Source organism: Amblyomma maculatum, chromosome 8 (genome assembly GCF_055883805.1).
Source record: "Amblyomma maculatum isolate TAMU_Amacu chromosome 8, ASM5588380v1, whole genome shotgun sequence".
Lineage (NCBI taxonomy): Eukaryota > Metazoa > Arthropoda > Arachnida > Ixodida > Ixodidae > Amblyomma > Amblyomma maculatum.
Window position 1 is genome coordinate 74,744,933 of NC_139351.1, and position 13,067 is coordinate 74,757,999.

Consider the following 13,067-nt stretch of genomic DNA (forward strand, 5'->3'; position numbering starts at 1 on the left):
TACGAATAAGAGCCTCTCAGCTGCCGTCGTTGCTGTCTCGCCTCCCCTGCAGCCACATGCGCACGACCATGGCTGAAGTAAATTGGTGTTGAGGGCTGAACCCAAAAGCGGCCTCAAAAGAGAAGCGGCTAGTCGCGTGGCATGAGGATGAGCGTAACCGCACTCTGGGGCGCAGAGAGCTTGGCGCCAGCATTTACTGTTATAGTTCAGATATAATGAAAGTATACTGTAAGGCATTTAGCAGTGACAGGAGTAATGAAGCATTGGCATTTCGAGTATGCAATATACCTTACGGCGCAGTTGTGTATAACGGGCATATTGCATCACGTCCCTCTGCCGAACGTGGATGCAGTTCTGCCGCGACGTCAGCTTGGAGTAGAAGGCGCTATGGCCGCTTTGAGGCATGAGGGTTTGCTCGAGGCAGTTCGAATCATCTGTGTATTAATTATTGGCCGTCAGGAAGGATACGACACGATGGTTTGCGTACTCGTGGAAGCTTTGACGGTAATTCCCTACTGAAAAACTGTATGTGAGCTGTACAAGAAAGTGTGAGAGTGAATGAGAATGTATAAGAATATGTGAGTTCTTGGGAGATTAAACGTGGATTTATGAGAGCACGTAGATCCACTGTGCAGGAACGCATGAGATTGTACAAGTTCTTGTGAGTTTGAATGAGCCCATGAGCGAGCTCACAGAAGCACGCACAGCCACTGTGCAAGATTGAATGAGAATGAGCTGGTCACGTATTTGTGCGAGCTTGTAGAAGCACATGGAGCCAGTGCGTGAACAGATGCTCTAAGAGAGCATGCAAACTATGTGGCCATGTACATGCTTGCATGCTAAAAATTTAGTCATTGAGACTGTGTAGATCCTTCCATTATGAAAGAGGTCAAAGTTAGAGCTTTCATCTAATGATTACTTCATGATAATTTTCGACAGGTACACTTTTTCATATTTCGCAATTTTGGTCTTGGCTTACAGCACATTTTCAACATTAGTAGAAAAGTGCTTGCTTCCTTTCATTATGCAGAAATCTTTATATGACAACATGCATGCTGAGCAACAGCTCGACATATCGAGCTCACTGTAAAGCAATGTCAAAAGCGAGATACTTCAACTAGATCTAATAGCATCATTTGCTTCTCTTTCAACCATTCGTTTCTGAAAGTTGGACGCAGCCATAGATGCACGACAAAGGCTGTGTGCACAACATTGATGTGTTGCCTGCCAAGTACATGACGGTCAAACTGGCGATCAAAATCTCCCTTACATTGTGTTTTGCATATGAATGGAGGCAACGCACTATAACTGCACACTATTACCACCATCAGGCATCACAAGTTTGTATGAAGAACTGGCTTGGGGTTTCATCTGTAGAAGGAAAAGTAAATGTGATAGCAGAAATGTGAAAGTTAACTCCAGTACTGAACTTCACGAGCTCATATTCACTTGTAATGACCGCAGAAATACAATTCTCAAATGACTGAACAGCACTAACAGATGGGATGGGAGAGAAGATGACAATTCTGCTTCTTTTTCTCCCTTACTGTCTTAGAGCACTGTTCACTCAATCGACTCATTATAACCAACCAGCCTGGCTCTCTTTTTCAGCACAAGGATAGGCTGAGCAAAACAGCTCCTACAGCCTTTTGAGTTTTGACTTGCATATCTACACCTATATACGCCATTTTTAAGTTTCCTGAGACTATAGCAAACATTTGCTGAACTGCACTACTTTGAATTGAAGCTTTCTGCTGCGTAATGACACTTGCAAATGTTGTCCGTCTCATTGTCAAATAAAAAGAAAAAAAGAAAGGATTGAATCGGTGATCTTAGACTAATGAAGAGATACACAAATTCTAGTACTTTATGAGAGGTGATACCAACAGTATGTATTGCATCTTGAAGCTATGCACACTATGCACATATATGCTGAATCATCATATTGCAAGGAAATGTCTTTTAGATGGCATATTTTTCAGTGTCACTGTAGGCTGCGTCACGCGACATGCATTGAGGAAAGCTGCACGTGTAACTCCACGAATATATGTTGTGCAGTTTCCACCAGCAGTGCATAATCATTATGCTGCGTGGAAAGAGCAGCTTGGTTGCTTTAGCTTCTTTACTGTATGCTGTAGGCCACAGAGATAAGTTGAAATATTTGTATGGTCACTTTCTTAATTGAAGTAAAGAGCATGCAAACACCCCACACTGCCTTCACTTGAAGCTTGACCGGTAAGCTATTTCTGCATATCGCATCTCTCCTGACTGAGAATTCAGGCTTTCACCCAACTGTCCTTGCTCTTGCTATAAGCTACAGGCATTAAAAAATTTCGTCACCATTTCAGAGTTAGACACTGAAGTAGTGAGGCACATATCACACAAGAAATGATCGCTCTCAGGTGACCAGTTTGAAGTGACAGCCATAGATGTGGCGCCCATAAAGGAACAGCGGGCGAGCCGAATTGGGCTCGCCCACTGTTCTTTATGAGCGAGCACAATTCAGCATCTTCTGTTTCCAAACAAATACCTTGATCTGTAAAACGCCGTATAGTCTTCCAATATTAACAAACAAACAATTGCCACTGTAACTGTTTATGAACAGAAGTTTTCGCAAGGAACTTGGCAATGAATTTGGGCCAAAGCAACGATTCGCCGAACCACAGACCGCGCTCAACCTAACGTCCATGACAAGCAAAGCACGCAGTTAGTTTGTCCAGCATCGAGAGAAAAGCGAAACTCACGGTGGTCTTTCGCTAGCACTGCTACATTTCTGAATGTACAAACTACAGGCGCGCATACACGACAAACATGCAGCGTTAGCGCGTAGACGCCCGACATCGTGCTTGCCACTATTCGGCGAGCAGCAAAGTTAAAGCGACTTCCGAAACCGAAACAAGTCGAAACCAGACGAGGCAGCCGAAGCGGATCGAAGTGCTAGCCGTAGCCATTATGAGTTGGTGGCGTCGCGCCTTTTTCTCTTGTGTGCTGCTGGGGGCCTTGCTGCTAGCGGCTTCATTCTTTCGAGATATACGAGGCACAGAGCGCAGCAAAATAGCTCGTGCGATGTGCAGAAGCGTGGTAAGGTTGTGTGCATACCTGTGCAAAAAGTGTGCTCGCGTGCCCGACAGGTAGCGCGTTTCTTTTGTGCGCTCTCACTGCAAACACTACGCTGACGACGGGACTATTGGAGGGCGGCCACCACCCGGCACACATTTGACATTTCGGAGGTAAGTTACTTTCCATCTTCCCTGTACATTCTCCTAAAAACTTTGCGCAGAACTGATGATGCATGCCAACACAGCGCTAGTTCGTAAACATCAAGAGGCGCATGTCATAATAACATACGGTAGTTTGCTTTTGACGAGGGAAGGGTGAATGCGTTTGCAGTACCTTGGAAAAGAGGCAGTTAGTTCCAGGGGCTGCACGCTCAGAGTAGAATATGCCGTACAAATCATCACTCGTAAGACCATTGCGGGGTGCACGATGCTGGCGCCTACTGCAATTCAGCCTTCTGCAAGAATTTAGAATGGGCCAGTTCCAAGTGCCTCGACCCCAGCCTTATGTTGAGCAGCAGTTGAAGATCCGGCGCTTGTGCAGTTGCAACTACACGGATTGAATAAACAGTAAAACCTACTTGCGTTACAACAGGGCTAGATCATTATTATATGTTCCATAAATATTGCGGATTATGAGATATGGAACCGGCGAACATGCGACGGTAGTATGATTCAGCAGCAACCGTACTTGAACTCCATTGTCGAGCCTTGGGTAGTAGAAGGGGAAAAAAAAACCTTTGAGCTATTTTGAATTTTTTCACCTGTATTGGGCTTGACATTTTCTTTTTCATACTTTGGTCGTGACTGAAGTAATCCCCAAAAACTACTAAGCGCATATTAATGACAGACACCAAACTCAGACCTTCAGTGCAGAAATGTCAGTAAGGTATAGAGGTAATTATGCATTCAACAGTACCAATAGTATTGATTTTCTTGTTTAATTATTTACAAATGAAGCGAAAAAAATTCTGACTTAGGGCTGAGATGCCCCATTGGAATCTTCTCTAATATGAAATGTGAATCAAAATGTGAGCAGTTTTTCCGTACTCAGTATACCACTGATTCATCACAGATGTGGGAATATGAAATTCAGGCAGGTTTCAAAATGAGTGTATGCAGAATTCCAAGCAAAACAAGCCTTTGCTTCTTAAAGTATCATTCAGTTGTGGTGTTTTTGTTTAAATTTATGCATGTTTTGTAGAAGCAACAGTAGAGGTTGATGTGGAATTAGTGTTGTGTCTGAATCTAGATTATGAATGGCTACCACATTTATGAATTTTTTGGTTGCCACATGCACTTCCAGACATTGTTTGAAGAGTCACATCACATTCTGCATTTGGCTTTTTTATACTTTTTTGCATGGAAGTGTTTCCACTTCCATACAGTGTGTAGCCTTTCACAATTCATAATTGATTGGGTGAGCATGTTTTGGCATGATAAAAGGTTTGGAAGTTTGAGAGCATTGGCCCTTCATGATGCACAAGGGGCAGACCGCTTACTGCACTGGTACCACTATCTTCCTAGATTCCTAGATATCACTCATATTTCTATACAGAATACATGTTTTCAGAAATCCATATTTCTGGTCCGACTCTGCACATTCTTCAGTTGACATAATGGGAGCTAGGGACGAACTTTTGCATTTCTTGGTGCACTGCTCCTCTTTCGTTTAAAGAGCCGTCACATTTTGTGTAACCTGAGTTGGGGTGCAAACACTGCATGTTTATAGGGTGGTGAGGGAGCAAACTTGGTGTCACTGTGAAGGCCATGAACAATATGCTGGTGATAGGCTGCCTTTAGACTGACTGGCTTGCATTTCTCGTTGTGTTTTGTATGTGCGAAGGTTCCATAAGCTGCCAAATATATTGCTTTGATTTGATGTTGAGGTGACTGGCATGATTAAAAAGTCAATGTGATGATCGAAGTCTTAGAACATTCAGAACATGCTAGAATTGTACTCCTGGCTTAAGTTGCAGACATTGTTTGCTGGTTATACCTTTGAGAGGAAATCTAGTAGATGAAGCTATGGGCAGAGTGCTTGCTTGGTATTCCAAACTAACCACCCAAACGTGACTGTTTACTGGAAACAGATTGTTCAAGCTTCCAGCCTTCCACTTGTTTACTCGTACATTGCAGTGAAGCGCATTTACGCCTTGGCATATGGCAGGCTCAGGGGCTCGTTCATCGCCACTGTACTAGGTTAGACTGGAAATGCCTTTTGCCATTGCCGTGAAATAGTGTTTAAAAGAAGGTTCGGGGACAGAAATACTGTTTGTTCTCTTAGTAGGTAAAGAAGAGTTTCCATAACATTTCTTACGAGTTACATTACCTGGCATCTCTAGATGGGTGTTGTGCCTGCTATGGGCACTGAATTCTTGGTGTGAGATCAGAGGTTCCTGCAGAATCGCAGACTTTTATAATGCTACTTAAATTATGAGCAGATAGAGGTGATAGATGAGAAGACTTTACTAATGGTCAATTTCAATCACAGGGTTTAGTGACTTACAGAACATTATTTTCTGCTCTTTTTGGAGTAACTGTATTCCAAATGCAGATCCAGAACGCAGGTCCCATCTTCCCAATGCAGATAGGGAGCGATTGCTGAGCCAAGATCAATCCCTGGAGCAGTGGATTGCTCTGCCGAAATCAACAAAACGGGCCAGAAGTTTGCTTGAGTATTTGTTCAGCTGCACCTTCCATTTCCAGTAGCATGCTATGCTGTGCTGACTGTGCCCTCTGTGCTCCATAATAGATGATCATTACTTGCCGCTTCTATGAATGCAAATTGCTGTCATGAACTAGTGCTTACACTTGAGGACAGCAAGTCTAAGAGCAGTAATATTATGCAATAATTTTTTTTAAAGACTTCAGCTCGGAGTGTGACTAGAAGACTTTGTGCAGAAACCATCTTTATGTGCTATTCATGATCTTAAAGCCATTCCTGAACTCTGAAACAGTGAAAATTGTGAACTGCGACTTGCTTTTATTTGAGAAAAGTGCCAAAGAAATTTTACCCTGTTTGCCCGCACTCTGCTATACGAAAGAATGGCATAAACTGTTGATGTAAATGCCATCCCAAGAAGCAGCAGGAGAAACGCAGACCTATTACAGTTTAAAAACAGCTGGCATATGTAGACGAAGCACGGGCTAGTACACAGAATAACGGGCAATTCTTCTGTCAGTTCATGGGCACCACCTACTTGCACTGGCATGAGTTCCAAACGCAATCGGGACACAATCTGTACTGGATGCAGGTGCTCTTTTACGGAGCAAGCAGACCACTTCACTTCTGGGATTGTAATTCACTGTATGTGCAGAGAAAAAGCAGGTGAACGTGTCTTTACTGGCATATGTCTCATTGCCTGCTGTCATTCCTTTTACTTTCAATATGTGCTAGTGACAGGAATGCTCATAGCACAAGTAGAGTGAAGACACTGATCTGCGCCATTATGGAAATGCCCAGATGTTAGCATGGGCAAACATCTCTTTGCATCACCGCGAAGGTTGCTAAGGCTCAGTTTTATGTACGAGCAAGCTAGTACAATGCGGGCATATGTCAGACAGCTCTTTAGCTATGGGCCTACAGCAACTGCTGCCATACCTTTAATGAGAACTCTTGACTAAAAAGGCAACATTTTACAAAAAGCAAAGTAAATGATAAGGATGACTTTTTTTTTCATTTAACAAAGCTGGTGGTCACAGTTAAGAACTCATGCCACGACTGTTAATATGCCTCAATTGCCCCATTTGTAAAGCAAGCATATTGAAATTCCCGAATGAGCATGGTTGCAGTTGTGAGCAGCTCTGTTAGATGTGTGTCCATAAGAGTGGCTTATTGTTGCATTGTTCAAAAGAATTCTAAACAATAGGTGGTTTGAAACTTAAAGGAGAAAGTACGGAGAAGCTGGCTGTAGAGGCAGAAATACTGCAAATGGTGGGTGGTGGACAGGTGCCAAGCTGTCGTGATCTGCACTTTGCAAGAAGCCTCGTGCTACTCATTAGCCGCAGCTTGGCCATACCCAGCTTATATAAGCTTGGCTTGTACAAAACATGCCTGCAAATGTAACCCTCTTCAAGGCTGCCTGCACCCTACTGTGGTGGCTTCAGTGTTTAGGGCATTTGACTAGTGAGCTGGGTGACGCGGGCTCGGTCCGAGCTGGGGTGGTTACATTTTGTTTTTAGCAAAAACCCTAAGTCCCCATGTGCTGTACAGTGTCAGTGCACATTGAAGAAGTGTAGATAGTCAAAATTATCCAGAGCTACCTACTATTGCTGACCCTCATTGTCTAAGTTTCTTTGGCATGTTGAACCCTATCATCAAATCAAGGCTGCCTACTGTTAGCGTTAGTCGAGACCTTCGTAATGCCACAAAGTCTGCCCCTCACCACTCTCCGAAATTTCGTTGTTTGCAACTCAACGCAGGTTACTTACAGTTTGATGACCCCTTTTTCTTAAACACTAGCAGTTGACGAACTCACTCCCATGCAGTGAACTCTGAGAAAAGTGCTGATTTGGTCATAAACATTTTTTTTTATGAGAATTGGTTCAGTCATATGACCATTGAAAATTCATCTGCTGAAATGTTCATGCGACAAGCTAGGTAGCTTTATAGATGGCTTGGATATGATATCAGAAGTGCTATGATGGTGAACTATGCTTAGTGTCTGCAATACCTTAATGATGAATGTGGTGAATGCAGATGACATTTTGCTCCACTTATTTCACCAGTGGGTGCCTGGTGAGTTGTCAGTGCAAGCTATTGATAGTTTCACTTTCTTCATTCAGTTTACATAGATGTGGAATCCTCACAATAGCAGAAGTGTTATGTTTATGGTTCACTAACTACTGTTGTTTTTAATATAAAATAAGTAAATACGCCGTCAGCAACACTGGAGTGCAGCGTGCTATTCACCTGGACACCATAGATATTTTAATCATGCCATACTCCTTTGTTACTTTCAGTTTTCAGTTCTACAAGTCTTGATCACGGTAGCACATCAATATACTCTGGGATAACTGTGGCTATGCAGCTGAAGTTAGGCAGAAAGGAGAAGGCAACATACCTCTTTCGCCTTGCAATGTAGAGTGGGTTACTTCAGCCCTAGTGACCTTGCATTAACTCTCCAACTTCCTCCCTTCACTTCAGCTCAGTTCACTCCTAGCCCAAATAGTGAGCAAACCACTCTTCACGGCAACGGGACAGAAACTTTTCTCCTTTTCTTTCGTACCAAGACTCGGCTGCATAGCCCCGAAACATTGTCCCCATGTACAGCAAGATTCAATGCCACATTTCTTCTCAGTGTCAGAGCACCCTCTGCTTGCTCTGTACCACCCTTGCAGCAGACCAGTGTTTTGTTTACCACAGAAAATCATGTCTGTGCAAGCTGTGTTGGCATGGAGAGCTGCATATCTGAGCCAACTTTCATGCTTTATGATGAGGCTCTCATTGATTGGCTTTAAGTTCCATGAAACGTGGTCATGTGTGTTGATTAGTGTCACATGAAGTAAAATTTCACTGGCTAAAATGCTATCATAAGGATGGCAATTTGGGTGAGTTTGTAAGGTGTCATCTTGAAAGTAGCAGCACGAAAAAACAAGGACGGGAAAAGAAGCAAGCAGATGCTAACTCGCAACTAAAGTTTATTGATGCAAATTGGAAATATATAATGCCAAGCAGCACCGCAAACCGCTCAATCACCAATACGTAGACAGCAAAACATGAATCACTAAAACTTCTGAACGGTTCCATTTGAGTAGCTATAGGTAGAGGTCAACTTGGCTGTGCATTGTAAAGAATGCACTGGTTGCTTTCAGTTTCTTTCTGCTGTGCACATTCTGGCTGTCATCCATTGCAAATCAGCTGGGAAATCTTTGAAGCTAGACACATTTTACAACCAGGTAATGAATGTGTTAGTGAGCCATCCATCTTGTTACCATGCAGTGAGTTGGGTTATCTAGATAGGGAACTGTTCTTAAATTTTAGTGATTCATGTCTTTCTTTTTGCTATCAGTGAGTGAGTGGTTTGCGTTGTTGCTCGACTTCTTTATATATTTCATGTGTGCTTCAATAAACATTAGTTGTAAGCCAGTGCCCGTATTGTCTCCTTTCATGCCCTTGTTTTTTCTTGCTGCTTCTTTCAAGATAAAATACAATCTTTGCTACTTCGGTCATAAAATGAATTGCAATGACGTTCCACATCTCTTAGAAAAGTAATATTGTAGTTGCAGGCATGCATTAGGCCCTGCAGTACGAATTAAGGTGCTCGCTCGATGTAAAGCATAAAAAAGGGAGGGCTTGTCTGATCTTGAACCTAGTGGGAACTGGTGGATTATGGATAGGCTGTTAAAATGCACTTGCAGTTAAAGTCAAGTAAATGCTTTTTATTTCGATTTGTAAAAAAAAAAAAAAAAACAACGCCAGAAGCGGTAAGACTCGAACTCGCTACTGCTTGCTCCGTAACGTTCGGCGCTAACTGCTCGGCTGCGCCGCGCCACAAGAAACTCGGAAATATTTCCAGTCTTTATGTCATGGCCCCATTTACAATAAACGTTTCTACTGCCGGTCTAAAAATTATAACTTCTTGATCATCGGCGCATGCTGCCTGCTCTCACGTCTTGCAACTAATGTTCTGGATGCCTATGCGTACTATATTGTGCACTGGATCCATTTTAACATGTGGAATTTCACAGCGCTGGCAAATGTAGTGGCGCCGGCACTTCGGTCATGTTCTGCTACCGTGGACGTAATTTTCGCTGAACACGGAGCTGTAGCACAAACCTTGAAGGAAAAAAGTGCGACGAAGCTTCAAAACTGAGAAGCGCAGCAGCGAGGACACTATTTTGCTGGTAACCAAATCTTATTTGCATGTAAACATTTCGGGAAGCGTTGCGATGACCGAAGGCTCGGTTTGTCTATACACAGTGCAAGAATTAGCGCAAAAGCTTGAGAAACATGTAAAGTATTGTGCATTACAAGCGTTCTATGTTTTTTTTCTTCCTTTATGGGCCAATCGCTCGGTAAATTACTCTCTTCATCGTTTTATTTATTTCGGCTGAGGCCGTCATTGCGAGTACGCTGTTGCCAAGTTGGCCCTTGAAGGATGCGACGCCGCGGGCCACGCCGGCTCGCTAGCTATCACGGAGTCTCCGTTTACGTCATAGTGTGCGTCACTCAACTCCAACTACGTAGTTGGAGGCCACAGTTTGAATTCGACCGGCGGGAACAAGAAAAAACCTCAACTTCTTATCACAATATCTCAGCAATTATTCGATTTTTTGCTGCCGGATATGCGGCGACAGTGTCACCAAATGTAGTTTATTAGATTTTCATACCATCTTTGGCTGTCTTTAGTGTCCCTTTAAGATAGGAAAAGCCAGAAGCTTTGAAACAGATGTCATTACCAGCTGATTTCATAAGTTCTACACGATGCATCCATACTTTATTGGGCACAATCCCCAGAGGCTGGGCTGGTAAGCCGTTCCCTTCAATATGATGATCATGGAGTGTGGTTTACACAGGCCTTTGATGTCATTGAGTACCCTTAGTTTTCAGGAACTATTTCAAAGAGCTTTGAACTCCTGAAATTATTTGCTTCTTAAAATTAAAAAAAAAATTGCATGGTTTTTCTCTAAGAGCGAGCCTACATGAAAACTAAAAGTGCACTTCAGAGGGAACAATCGAAGAGAGCATGAGCCTATATAATATAAACCCAAAGTGACAGCCTGGCATGCGTCCAGACCATGGTTACAGGTGGCTCTCTTTTTCGCAGTTGCCACCTCTCTTGTCCCTATTTAATTTTTCTTTTTTTTTCAGCATGTCTGTCTTTGTTTTCCTAAATTTCACACAACATTTATGCAAAATTGCTGTGAATAAATGTTTCTCAAATTGGAACTCCTTGAAGACCTTTCCAGAGGGTTATTTTTCTGGTCTTCCTGTCTTCAACTAGACCTGTTGATGGCTGCTTTCTTATAAATCAGCTCCGACAAATTTCCTCTCTAAAAGGCCCCCCCCCCCCCCCCCCCTGCACTTTTTAGGTAGCTAAACTGAGTCCGAATATATTTTGTATGTAAAGTGAAAAGAGAAAAGAGGGCAGTGTTATTGATAATAGTATGCCATATGTAATCATTGACCATGAATGAAGTATGGGGTTTTTCTGACAGAATATTTCTGCAATGCTTCTCTGCTCAGCGCAAACCCCTTCACTGTGGCGGCCAAACCTATTTTGGGGGCAGGAATAGGTGGCTGCCAGGAGACATTTCTTGTGACAATGGCCACATCCATTACCTGCTCCACTTAGTAACAAAATTCATAACCCCCCCCCCCCCCCAACTTCCACCCCTTCTGGTTTTCAATAGTGAAGGCATGCTCCTCGTCAGATTCGTGCATAACATGAGGTTTGATACAGAAATATTCAGCATTGCACCCAACTTCTGCCCCAAAGGGAATTGGGGGGATATTTTTGCATGGCTTCAGTGCACAATCACGTGATACATCAGTGACATAGCCTATGTGTTACGTACACATATCTTGTGGAGTTTGTATTCTTTTTTTTCCTTGAGAGAGAAGCGCTGCTCAGTCAAAAAGCATGATGCAAGGGAATTTAGATTGCAATCTTTTGCTTAGCTTTCATTCTTTTTCTTCCGGTGGTTTAGCGGCGTTGGTTGTATTCGAGCAATGCAAGGACACGGAGTCAAGAGTCTGCTTCTTCACAGTGCGCTGCAGGGATTGTGCATTTGTTTTCCTCGTTGTAATGAAAACATGCAAGGCTAGTGCATGAGTTACTTGCACACACGCACGCCACACACATGCTGTTTTGCAGTGGCAGAAAAGAAATAACTGTCAAGACTGAGAGCATCTTCTAAGGGCACATAAACGTTGGTGTTTGAACTTAAGCTGTAAATTCATAAAAGATGTGGCTTAGAACCAACAATTTTCCGGCACTATCCTTTCACACAAGGGGTTTAACATAAGGTACAAAGGTGGCCGATCGAGCCCTGTGCTCTAACGCGCTGCGCGCAGTAGCAATCAAATCTTGAGCGGAGCGCTCCCTATACTGCTGCTCAGGCCAAAGCGTTGGCCGTCCTTTAAAATGAGTGGCGGGTGGGCAGGGGGAGTGGAGGTAATGGGAGGGGGGTCTAGCTGTCCTGCGAGCTAAACGCACAGCAGTATGTATGCTTTCTTTTTTTTTTTTAATTTAACAGTGCGGAAAAAATGAATGAATCGGGGGGGGGGGGGGGCAGGCTGGCCAACACAGGCAGCACGGTTTCAAGTGAGTGATGGCTTGGAGCTGACTCGGCAAAGCACAGAGCAGTGTGCATGCTTGCTTTTTTTGTAGCACCGAAGGTTTGACTGCTTCTGTGTCCGCACATGGGCCGGTTTTGTACCTTGAGTTAAGCCCCCCATGTGATACAAGCCTGAGTCGCTTTGGGGCGTTAAACCCCATAAAGCAAACCTTAAGTGAAACATCTTGTATAATTCCATTGCTTAATCCAAACGTCAAAGTTTACGGGCCCTTTAGAAGATGCTCTGTCTTGACAGAATTACTTTTTTTTGCGCCACTACAAAACTGCATGTATATGGGCACGTATGGGTGTGCGTGTGTGCAAATAACTATCACTGTGGTACTCAATATATATGCAGCCCCGCACACGGCAAGTACTCTTGCACATTTTTTCAGACTGCAGAAAGCATACGCACCATCCCGGCGGCATGCTGCGAAAAAGCACTCACGACTCTAGAATCTCGCATCGCATTGCATACCAGCCGTTCCACCCAGCTATCGGAAGAAACAGAACGAAAACAAAAAATTGCAAATGCACAGAATTGGTGCGCACTACACTCCCGCGCATCGCGTCTTTTGACTGAGCAGCATGCCTCTGTAAAAAAAAAAAATCTAGGAGATATGTGTATGTGACATATAGGCTACATCACCCATGTGTCACGTGACTGTGCACCCAGGATGTGCAAAAATATTCTCCCACAAGGATTTTGCTATATAAGATAGGTGA